Source organism: Gossypium hirsutum, chromosome A06 (assembly GCF_007990345.1).
Source record: "Gossypium hirsutum isolate 1008001.06 chromosome A06, Gossypium_hirsutum_v2.1, whole genome shotgun sequence".
In the NCBI taxonomy this organism is placed as follows: Eukaryota; Viridiplantae; Streptophyta; class Magnoliopsida; order Malvales; family Malvaceae; genus Gossypium; species Gossypium hirsutum.
Window position 1 is genome coordinate 6,113,923 of NC_053429.1, and position 12,500 is coordinate 6,126,422.

Here is a 12,500-nt window from a genome sequence, read left to right on the forward strand (position 1 = left end):
ATAAAATTGATTTCTTGAGCCTATACTTATGCTAATGATTAGGATGAGTGAATCAAATTTTCCTAACTAGATGTGTATGGGTGATGTTTGCATGAATGAAAAAATGTTATTTTTCTTTTAATGCTTAATTTTATATTACTCGTTGTTCATCGAGGTTTTATCAACGACGTATTATTCAATCCTTCTCTTCAGTTAGTATCTCTTAATGAATAATCACAATTTGGGCTATTTTTTTCCAATGTTTCTTTAAATTTGGGTAATTTCAACCTAATTAGTCCCGTTTCAAGTCCTTGTATCTTTTAAAATTATTTTAGAGTAATATGCTGAACTCATTTTGAATGTCATTAGTTCATTTTCGTTATTTCAATGAAAAGTTCTTGAAAAAGATTATCGCGATGGACAAGAAGGAATTTTATTGAGAAAAAGCTCGAAATGAATGAGGTAATCAAGATAGCAAATTTTGCTAAGATACAAAATGAATAAAAAATAAAGATAAGTGCCCCAGATATTGTAGCATGAGCTTCTCTGCCCAAAACTTCTTGAAGACCCTTTGAACTTGATATGTGTTTAGAAGACCAAGAGTATTTTGTTGATGCCCCAAGATGTAGCTTCCCTCCTTCTTGTTAATTCAAAGAAAACGAAATTACTGTATGCCCCATTTTCAATCAAAATTTGAATTGCCCATTCTTCGGTTTTCAACTCAAAACTCCTTTGGTCTCAAAGCGCCCTTTTGTGGGTTTTCACCTTAGCCTCTCTCATTTTTTTAGGTAAAGTACCTTTTGACCGAATCTGAATTCATGGGGTTAGGCAAGCTTTTGTCATCCATCTCAATTAAGATCAGAGCTCCTCCAGAGAAAGCTTTCTTCACCACATAAGGTCTCTCCCAATTTGACATCCATTTTCCTCTAAAGTCCTTTTGTATGGGAAGAATCTTTTTCAAAACAAGGTCTCCTTCACAGAATTCTCTAAGGCGAACCTTCTTGTTATAAGCCCGCATCATTCTTTTTTGGTACATTTGACCATGACGAATAGCTTTCAACCTCTTTTCCTCAATTAAGTTCAACTGATCGTACCATGACTAAATCCATTCTGCTTCATCTAACTTTAGTTCTGACAGCACTCGTAGAGAAGGAATCTCAACCTCAATAGGCAGAACTGCCTCCATTCCATAAACCAAAGAGAAAGGTGTTGCCCCAGTAGAGGTTCTGACTGATGTTCGGTAGGCGTAGAGGGTAAATGGTAATTTCTCGTGCCAATTTTTGTAAGCCTCAATCATTTTCCCCACAATCTTCTTGATGTTCTTATTTGCTGCTTCTACCGCACCATTCATCTTTGGACGATACGGTGACGAGTTGTGGTGTTTGATCTTGAATTGGCTACAGACCTCTACTATCGTGTTATTGTTCAAGTTCAATGCATTGTCGGATATGATCATCTTAGGCATCCCATATCGACATAAAATCTCTTTTTTTAAGAACTTGCTGACTACTGATTTCGTGATGTCGGCATTAGAGGTGGCCTCTACCCACTGGGTAAAGTAATCGATGACCACAAAGATGAATCGATACCCGTTAGACGCTTTTGACGAGATTGGCCCGATGACGTCCATACCCCACATAAAGAGAGGCCATGGAGAAGTCATGACATGAAGAGGTGAAGGAGGTACATGAATCTTATCTCCGTAGATTTGGCACTTATGGCACTTTTTTGCATAGTTGATGCAATCCCCTTCCATAATGGACCAATAATATCTAAATCTCATGATTTGTCTGACCATTGTGAAACCATTAGCGTGTGTTCCGCAGACACCCTTATGGACCTCTTCCAATATTTGCTTAGCCTCGACAGCATCCACGGATCTTAGGAGCACCTGATCATTTCTTCTTTTATATAGGATCTCTCCATCTAAGACATAGTCACTAGCCAGCCTTCTCAACATCCTTTTATCATTCTCAGTCGCCTGGTCTGGGCATTCATGATTCCTTACATATTGCAGTATATCTTGATACCAAGGGTGATCATCTTTTTCTTCTTCTTCATTAATGTTGTAGCAATGAGCCAGAGCCTCATAGATACTCATCTGGATAGGCTTCATATCCTCTGCTTGTTTACTTTAATCATAGAAGCTAAAGTTGCCAAGGTGTCAGCCATCAGGTTTTCATCTCGTGAGAGATAGCAAAAAAGTGATATCGTCAAAATCCTCAATTAACACCAAAACCAGCTTTCGGTAATTGATCAATTTAGGGTCTCTCGTCTCCCATTCACTTTTGAGCTGATAGATCACTAATGTAGAATCCCCATATAATTCTAGTACATTGATTTTGTATTCAATAGCTAAACGGATACCCATGGTGCATGCTTCATACTCCGCCATGTTATTCGTACAATCAAAATCCAATTTACTAGTAAAGGGATACTGATCTCCATTTGGGGATACCAAAACTACCCTGATTCTGTTACCCAAGGCATTTGAGGCTCCGTTAAAATTCAGTCTCCAAGGAGGATCTTCTTGAGAATCTTCTTCAGTGGTTGCAACATACATTAAATCTTCGTTTGGGAAATCGAAGCACAGAGCTTCATAATCTTCTAGAGCTCTATTGGCCAGAAAATCTTCTATTGCACTCCCTTTTATGGCTTTCTGGTTTACGTAGACTATGTCAAACTCAGAAAGAAAAATTTGCCAATGAGCCATTCTTCCATTCAAAGAATTTGACTCCATCATGTACTTCAGGGGGTCTAGTTTTGAGATGAGCCAAGTCGTGTGGTACAACATGTACTATCTTAGTCTTCGGGTTGTCCAAATCAAAGCACAACATAATTTCTCGATCGGCGAATATCTTGTCTCACATTCACTGAATTTCTTACTGAGATAGTATATCGCTTTTTTTTTCTTTCTAACTCATCATGTTGGCCTAACACACATCTCATGGAGCTTTCGAACACTGCCTAATACAGTATCAGTGGCTTATCTAGGTAAGGTGGCATCAGCACTGGGGTACTGGATAGGTAATGCTTAACCTTATCAAAATTTTTCTGGCACTTCTCATCCCATACACCTGGGTTGTGTTTTCTAAGGAGACAAAATATCGGGTCACATTTCTCCGTTAATTGTGAATTGAACCGGGTGATGTAATTTAGTCTTCCTAGGAATCCTCAAACTTCTTTTTATGTGCGTGGCAGAGATAATTCTTGTATGGCCTTGACTTTATCTGGATCGATCTCAATCCCCTTTTTACTGACTACGAATCCTAATAGCTTTCCTGACTTGGCCCTGAAGGTACATTTTGCAGGATTGAGCTTTAGCTGGAACTTTCTTAATCTTAAGAATAGTTTCCTTAAGACTTGTATGTGCTCATTTTCTGTTCTGGATTTTGCAATCATATCATCGACGTAAACTTCGATCTCCTTTGCATCATATCATGGAATAGGGTTACCATGACTCTCTGATATGTTGCTCTTGCATTTTTCAGTCCGAATGGCATCACCTTATAACAAAACGTTCCCCATATGGTCACGAATGTGGTCTTTCCATATTTTTAATATGCATCTTTATCTGGTTGTATCCCGAGAAGCCATCCATGAAAGAGAAAAGTGAGTAACCTGCTGTGTTATCCACTAATGTATCAATGTGAGGCAACGGGAAATTGTCTTTTGGGTTGGCTTTGTTCAAATCCCGATAGTCCACACACATTCGTACTTTCCCGTCTTTCGTAGGAACAGGGACTATATTGGCTACCCATTCTGAATACTTAACCACTTTTGAGAAGCCGGCATTGAATTGTTTCTTGACCTCTTCTTTTATCTTTAACAGAACATCAGGTCTCATCCTTCGGAGTTTCTGTTAAACTAGCTTGTACTATTCCTTTATGGGGAGTCGGTGTACCACTATATTAGTGTTCAACCCGGGCATGTCTTGATACGACCATGCGAAGACATCCTTGAATTCTTGTATAACTCAATGAGGTCTCGCTTTGTCTTTGCGGCAATACAAGCTCCAATCTTCACCTCTCTTCCCTCTCCTAAGCTCACAATTTCCACCGACTCCTTGTGAGGTAAGATTTGTTTCTCATCTTGTTCTACCATCCTTAACAAATCAGGAGATAAGTTATAGTTTCGGTCATCTTCAAAGTCCTAAGAATCCTCCATACACATATCTTGCTCAAAAGGAGACTCTGAGTCAGTAGCAACATTACTCATATAATTGATATCTGGAGATCTGTTATAAGGATGAAGAGAATTCCAAAGAACAAAAGAATCTAAGAATATTTATTGGTGGTATGATTATGAATGAAATGGAAAGAATAAAGAATATTTGCTCAATATGTTACGTAAAGATGCATTTTTATTGAAATAACGATATTGGATAAGAGCCTATTTCACAAAAGGATTCTTATTGCCCCTAGGCTTAGAGCAATAAGCTTGTTTTGGACATTACTCTGAATTAATTTTAAAAGTTACAGGGATCTCCTCCGCGGTCCAATTGTTCAAGACGCTCCCAGGCGTATATGGGCAAATGCCTACTTGATTCTCTTCTCTCGTCTTTTCCTTGGATATGGCGTTAATGTTCAAAGTAGCCTCTTTCCTTGTCGATTTTCCTTCAGAGTAAATGGTCCCTCCAGACACGAATGTTCTGGACATATGAGGAAAAGTCATTGGCTCCTATTTGACCTTTTCCCCATCTAAACGTGCTCTTCTCCTCTCTTGTTTCTTCTCTATCTCCTTTTTCTTCTGCCTTGCATCTGGCTTGTACCCTAAACCAAAACAGTCTTGCTTGTCCGTGAGCTTGGGTGCCTCGATCTTTCCTTGTAGATTTTTTCCAAGCCCCTTTCCGAGCAAAACTTCTTTCCCAACTGTCAGTTGTAAGCTCATCCTTATAATTTTGGAGATTTTGGGCATTAGGACCTTCTTCCCTTTGACGATGAAGGTCGCGTTCACAAATTCTAATAATCAGAAAGAGCATTCTATTGCTTCATCATCTGTCCCCATATAAGGTAAGTCGCTGGTAACAGACGCAATGATATCTTCTTCCGCGTTTACGGTCACCAATCGGCCTTCAGTTATAAATTTGAGCTTTTGATGTAATGATGATGGCACTGCCCCTGTTGAGTGAATCTAGGGCCTCCCCAATAAACAATTGTAAGAAGGTTTGATGTCCATTGCTAAGAAATCCACCTCGTACGTGCTTGGACCGATCAAAAGGGGTATTTCAATCCTTCTCATTTCTTTCCTCTCGATGCCATGAAATGCCCTTACTATATTTTGGCACGTCTTCATGTGGGAACTATCTACTGGCAACCTATTCAGTGTGGATAGGGGTAGGACATTTAGTGCAGACCTATTGTCAACCAATACTCCCGGTAGTGTATGTTCTTTACAACTGGTGGTGATGTGTAGCGCCTTTGTTGACCCCATTCCCCCCGGCAGTATTTCATCGTCATTGAAAAATATGAAATTATCGGCGCTTATATTATTGACGAGACGGTCCAGCTTACTGACAGAGATATCATCGGTGATGTAAGTTTCGTTTAGTACCTTCATTAATGCGCTCCGATGTGTCTCTAAGCTCAAAAGTAAGGCTAGCACTAAGATACGAGCTGGCTGCTTATGTAGCTATTCTACAACGCTATATTCGTTATGCTTTAAGAACTTTAAAAATTCTTTAGCCTCCTTTTCAATCACTAGCTCATTGACTGGTGATTCAGGTCTGGTTGTCCTTTCCTTCCTTCGCTCGTCTATTAGGGTCTTTCTTTTAACAGTTTCAGTTCCTGTACCCGTAGGATCATAACGTCTCCCGTTGCGTGTAAAGAAACCTACATCTTGGTTCTCTCTTGAAGCGCTAGTCGGGTTCTCCCCTCCCGGGATCGTAACGTTGCAGTCGTAATTCCAGAGAACCCTTTTACTATCCTTGTAAGGGAAGAATACCGGCTTCTGGATTATGACTCTCGGCGCCATTTGTACTCCTACTTCATTGTTCTTTGGTCGCGAAATTATCACCACGGGATGATTAACTCTTTGGACCCCTTTCTCTTCTTCTTTTGATCCTTCGATTTCTTCATAAAATTCCATCTCCTTATTGTCTATCAGATTTTGTACTATGACATTCATCGGTATGAAACTCGTAGTATCTTCTCGCTTCTCTGGGCCTTTCCCTTGAATCTTGTGTGACTAAACCTCCTTCCACCATCCTCTTCCAAACCCATTTCAATGGGGTTTTTACCTCTAATACATCCATTTGGTTCTCCTCCTTCCATTTTCAATTATCGCGTTTACCCCTTTGTCTGAATGACTAGGTAGCAGATTCCCCGCCACATTAGGTCCTATGGGCTCATTGAACTTTACAATGCCCATGTTTATGAGCCTTTTGACTACCTTTTGAAGGCAGTACAGTTCTCAATCGTATGTCCCGAGATTCCTGCATGGTATTCGTATTGAGCGTTTGCATCATACTACTTAGGGAATGGAGGTTGCAGGGGTTTCAAGTAGTAAGGTGACACCACATGGGCATCGAATAAACTCTGATACAACTCCCTGTATGACATTTGGATAAGCGTAAACTGGACTCTTTTTGTGTTAGACCTCGGGTTTGAATCTTGTCTTGCAGAGCCTGATGGCTGATAGTCATTGTCTTCGATTGGCTTATAGTGACTGGCTTGGAATAACTCTTATTGTATACGCTCGCGTTGTTCACCTCATTTTCTTTCCTTATCGGAGCTGATTTCTTGGCATTTTCCCCTGTTTCGATCTTCCCGCATCTTATCGCGTTCTCTATCATCTCTCTCTGACATTACTATGTCTAAGAAGATCTTAGTAGTGCTTCCCAGCATGTGGTTGATAAATGGAGCTTTTAGAGTGTTGATAAAAAGCATAGTCATTTCTTTCTCCGGAAAATATGGTTAGACTTGCATCACCACCTCTCTCCATCTTTGGGCATACTGCCTGAAGCTCTCATTTTGTTTCTTCTCCATGTTTTGTAATGTGATTCGATCGGGTGCTATGTTTGTTACGTGGCCGTATTGCTTCATGAAAGCTTGTGCCAAGTCTTTCCATGAGCGGATTTGAGCGCAACTTAGTTGGTTGTACCATTTGGCCGTAGACCCAACCAAATTGTCTTGGAAGCAGTGGATCAATAGTTGATCATTGTGAACGTACCCTGCCATTCTTCGAAAAAACATGGTGATGTGAGCCTCTGGACAACTAGTTCCATTGTATTTTTCAAATTCTGACATTTTGAACTTAGGGGGAAGGACTAGGTTTGGAACCAAGCTCAAATCTTTAGCGTCGATCCCACAATAATAGTCTACAATTTCTATCACTCTGAACTTTTCTTCTAACCACTTGCATTGGTCTTCCAATTCTTTTAAGAGCCCTGTTCTCACTCTCTCTTCTTCGGCCATGTTATCTAGATTAGGGATTATAGGATTAATAGGGTTATCCCCAAGATTAGAGCCTGATCCTGTTTGATAGTTGATTGGTATCGAGGTATCGACCTGAAATTGCTGGGGCCTGATTGTAACAGACGGCCTTCGCGTGTGCAGCTCGGGTTACGTTTGAGAATTCGTCGGGGTGAAACCAGGAGGGTAGAGGGGATCTTCAGTAATGGATGGCCTCTGGGTGTGTGTCTCATATTGCGTTTAAGCGTTTTCCGGGGTAAAACCAGGGGGTAAAGGGAATCTGCATTGTTATTTCCCATATCGGCTATAGGGCCCTTTCCTTTGTCCGGCCTACTAGTCAGTAGTCGGGTTAGCTCTTCCATCATATTTCTTTGTGATTCTAGCATCTGGTCTCTCATTTCCTGCTAGATTTTAGCTAACTGTTCTTGCACTTGTGCTTGCATCTGCTCTTGCATCTCTTTCTGCATTTGCTTCAGTCTTTCTAGTTTTTTATCTATTGCTTTAATTTTTCTTCTTGTATCGTAGGGATGTGTATTTGGGAGATTTTCGTCAATTTCCAAATTACTGAAACATTTTTAATTAATTAGAATCTTTTTATGGCCTTTAATGCATATGATGTAATGTAATGCAAATGCATGAATGCAAAGGAGGCATCAATTTTGATTCAATTCCATTTAGAAAACTGTACTAGAAAATAAAAGTCTTTACATAAAATTGAGTTACAAATAAGATTTCGCCCTAATGCTCAGAGCCTTAATTTTCCTAAACAACGAGGCTAGCTCCTGCCCCCGATCTGACTCCAACTTGTACTTTACGCTCAGTATGTCTGCTTGTACTGCTAAAGCTTACAAGTAATCGGCTACCTCCCGAATCTGGGTCACTGCTTCTCCCATGATGTAATCCCTGTTTTTAACTTGGTCTTGCACATGGTGAAGCTGTTCTTTCCAACGCTCCTCACTTGTTTCGAAAAGCTCAATCCGCATCTCACAGCTTTGTAATGATGTTTCTAATCTTTCGATTTTTCCTTTCATTTCTTTTACCTTACTCAAGTTTTCCCTCAACTCCATTGCGGTATTACGGCTTCAGTACTGATGAAGAGACTTCTCGAGCTCTTACCACTCTAGCCCTTAATTCACCTCATTCACTTCTACTTTCTGACAGACTCTTTTCTAAATCCTCATTTAGTGCCTGAGTCTCTCGGAATTTCCTTTCCCATCGGTCGGCCTTGGTCTTTTCCTCTCGAATTTCTTGGATCTATTTTTCAGAAGTTTTACCTAACCCAACAGTCCTCATAGACAGGCGTAACTTCTTATAATCTGTCTTCAAACTTTTCAGCTTTTGACCTCTGATCATCAACGTCTAATCTCAGATGCATCTTTTCTTCCTCCAATTGTTTGATATTTTTCTCAAGCTCAGAACTCTTTTTCTCGAAGTCTTGCTTTATAATTTCCAACTCTAACGGGGCGACATGTAATTGTTCCTTCATTGGTCGGGTGTTTTCTACACTTGGTCTAGGAATATTATCATTGACTCTTTTTCTAAACCATCCATTATATTCAGGTGTCACCATGGAACCAATAGCCAGCCTCTTCATCCAGCGAGTTTGCTTCCAAGCATCCGATAGTTCCCAAACTTTCTTCTTATAGTGGTCACCTTTATAGGAGAATTCACATTGAGCAAGTCCATAAGTCGTGGGTACAAACTGCCTCGATTTGTATTGCCTTAATGCAAGTAATGGAGTATACCCAGTAACTCCCCAAATTCCTAACAACGGCACCCAATCAAAGTTCCCACTCGATACAGGATCTCATCGGGAACCATCCAAAATGCTCTCCACTCTTTATCCCCCTCCTTGAGGTTTTGAAGAATTTCCATCCACTTCTTCTCTGAGATATCCTCTCTCATTTGTATGGCTACCTCATCTTTTAACGGGGAATAAGCTTCAGAAAAGTCTCGATAAGAAGCCTTGTCCACCTTCCAAATTTGCACATAAAACCACACCATCAACAGCTGCGCATATCCAATAAACCGTCCTTCGCCTGACTTCAGACACATGCTCAAGGATCTGAACATCTCAGCCAATATTGCAGGTACAGGTGTGATTCCCTTCTCAAGACGATCGAATAAGTCAGTGACTGCCTCATCCACATGCTTTAAAGCTTTAGGAAAAATTACTAATCCATAGATGCTTAAGGCGAAGATATCGACCCTCTTTCTTTCATCCAGATGTGTTAAAACTAAATCTCTCAAATTCTCCCAAGGGATACATTTACTATCTCCCTTTTGTTGAATCCGAGCAGTGACCCAAGGCTCGCTCATTCCTGAAATATTTACTCTTTCTGGCTTACATCAACCTTATCGTACTTACCACAATTTCTTACCTCATTTCTAGTTCAAATTCAACTAACCCTTCTTCATCTCGCATAGTAATTGCATAAAGCTGCTCCATTGGGTTAGTTTCGACATTACTAGGCAAACTACCTTGTGGTCTTTCTGAGATTAATTTAGCAAGTTGGCCGATTTGGTTTTTGAGCCCTTGAATTGATGCTTGTTGATTTTTTAGTGTTGCTTTAGTGTTTTGAAAATGTATTTCTGACACCGAGGTAAAATTTATCAACATCTTCTCAAGGTTTGGCTTCTTCTCGTACTGGTAAGGTTGTTGTTAGAAGCCTAGAGGGGGTTGTGCTCTTTGATTTCCTTGACCATCCTAAGAGAAATTGGGATGGTTCCTCCAACCTGTATTATAATGGTTACTATAAAGGTTCTTTTGAGGCCTAGAATTATTACCCATATAATTCATTTGTTCGTTCCCTGTGCTAGGAGTGAAGGGTAAACATTCTGGACTGTTCATTCCTCCTTCATTCGTATCGCATTGCATCATCAGATGTACCTGCGTAGAAACATATAAGCCATTAATTTTCTTATTTAATTGTTCTACCCAATTTGATAACATGGTGACTACATCTAAGTTGAAAACATCGGAGGCTTTCATCGGCTTTGTTCTCATGACTTGCCACTAATAATTATTGAGTTACATCTCCTCAATAAATCCATAAGCCAATTTGGGTGTTTTACTATTTAGAGTTCCACCGGCTATTGCATCGACAACTACCTAGTTGAGGAATCCAAACAGTTGTAGAAGGTTTGAACATGTAGCCATAGAGGTAACCCATGGTGAGGGCACGGTTTTAATAAGTCCTTAAACCTATCCCATGCATCCTATAACATTTCTAAATCAATCTACATAAAGGAAGAGATGTCATTCCTCAACTTGGCTGTCTTAGTAGGTGGGAAGTGCTTCAGAAGAAACTTTTCGGTCATTTGAGCCTATGTGGTGATAGAACCTCGTGGTAAAGAATTTAACCACTATTTAGCTTTGTTCCTCAATGAGAAAGAGAATAACCGTAAACGAATGGCATCGTCAGTGACGCCATTAATCTTGAAAGTATCACAAATTTCAAGAAAATTGACCAAATAAGTATTTGGATATTTGTCTTGCAAACCATCGAACTGAACAAACTGTTGTATCATTTGAATAGTGTTTGGCTTCAGTTTAAAATTAATTGCAGCGATGGTAGGTCTCACAATACTTAATTCAACCCCAGTTAGAGTGGGCTTGGCATAATCGTATAAAGTACAATGAACAGGATCAGGATTCGCAATGACTGTAGGAGGTGGTTGATTATTTTGATTATCACCCATCTCCTCGGTAATAACAATGTCCTCTTGTTCGTCTACTGAATTTTCTCAACTTTGCTTTGCTTTTATATGATTTCTGCGAGCTGTACTTTCAATTTCACCATCAAACACTAATGCTCCCGACGGATTTCTTCTAGTCATAAACTAAAAGAAACTACCAGAAGCAAATATAAAAGAAAAATTAGAATGTAAAAATTAAACTAAAAAAATTATAATAAAAATAAAAATGGCTAAATTAATAAAAATAGAGTTTTCCTAATATTTTAGTCCATGGCAACAGCGCCAAAAACTTGATGGCTACTAAACTAACTATAAATACAAGCACCTATCGAATAATAGTATAGCTATGGTAAGTAGAGAATATCGTATCCACAAGGACTAAAAGTACTAGTAATTGCCGTCTTCTTATTATTTATCTGAAAAATTGGAGTGATTATGTTTTAATCTAAATTTTACTAAACTAATTTAATTAAGAATGCAACAGAGAATGAAATAAGAAAATAATTGAAGATAACCAATAAGATAGATAATACCTAGGAAAGAATCCACCTAGACTTCACCTATTATTCTGAAATTGAATTAAACGATTTATTCACTTGTGTCTTGATCCGTAGAAATTCCTAAATTATGTTAATATCTCTTTCGAGAGTAAGAACAACTGACTCTAGGTTGATTAATTGAAATATCTTTCTAATTAAAACCCCTATCGTCGCATTAACTCGATCTATAGATTCCCTTAAACTCTAATCCGGTAGACTTATGTCGTCTTATTTCTAGGATTGCATGCAACTCCACTCAATTATGCTAGATCTACTCTCAAACAAGGCATTTTGCTCCAATGAAATAAGCACATTAAACATGAATTAATATCCTGAAAATATTCAAACAAGAAATAAGCATACGTAATTTAGAATAAGAATCGAGTATTTATCGCGTAAAATGGAAATTAAATAATAGGATTCATCATAGGTTTCATCTCTAGGGGATTATTTCATAATCCTGAATGAAAATATCTCAAAGGCAGAAAAACCACAAGACATAAGAAACTCAATAAAACTTCGAAAGAAATTGAAAGGAGATCTTCGATCTTGATGAAGATCCACTTCTGAGTTGGCTCTGATGGTGTTCTTTGAATGTTTTCTTTGATCTTCTTTGATTGCTCCCCTTATGTCTTCTTCTAATTGGTATTTATAGACTTTAGAATGCTCAGAAAGCCTAAAAATTAAATTTTTCCAGATATTTGGGAAGCAGGCTGCAAAACCAGCACGGGCCGGCACATAGGTGTGTGTCCAGCCCGTATGGCTCACATGAGCATGTGCCCAGCTCGTGTGGAAATGCCCAGGCCATGTGGATCTTGAAAATAGCTCTTTTTGTGTTTGTTTTTCAGTCCTTTTGCTCCCAAATGTTTTC

The 12,500-nt window shown here is 39.2% G+C and overlaps 1 non-coding gene across 1 annotated transcript; it reads left to right on the forward strand.

Annotated features, from left to right (window-relative positions):
* Positions 1-10,557: 10,557 nt before the first annotated feature.
* On the forward strand, positions 10,558-10,664 carry LOC121231442 (small nucleolar RNA R71). Its single transcript, XR_005929501.1, has one exon. It is a non-coding gene; the product is annotated as a small nucleolar RNA R71 (small nucleolar RNA).
* The last annotated feature ends 1,836 nt before the right edge of the window (positions 10,665-12,500 follow it).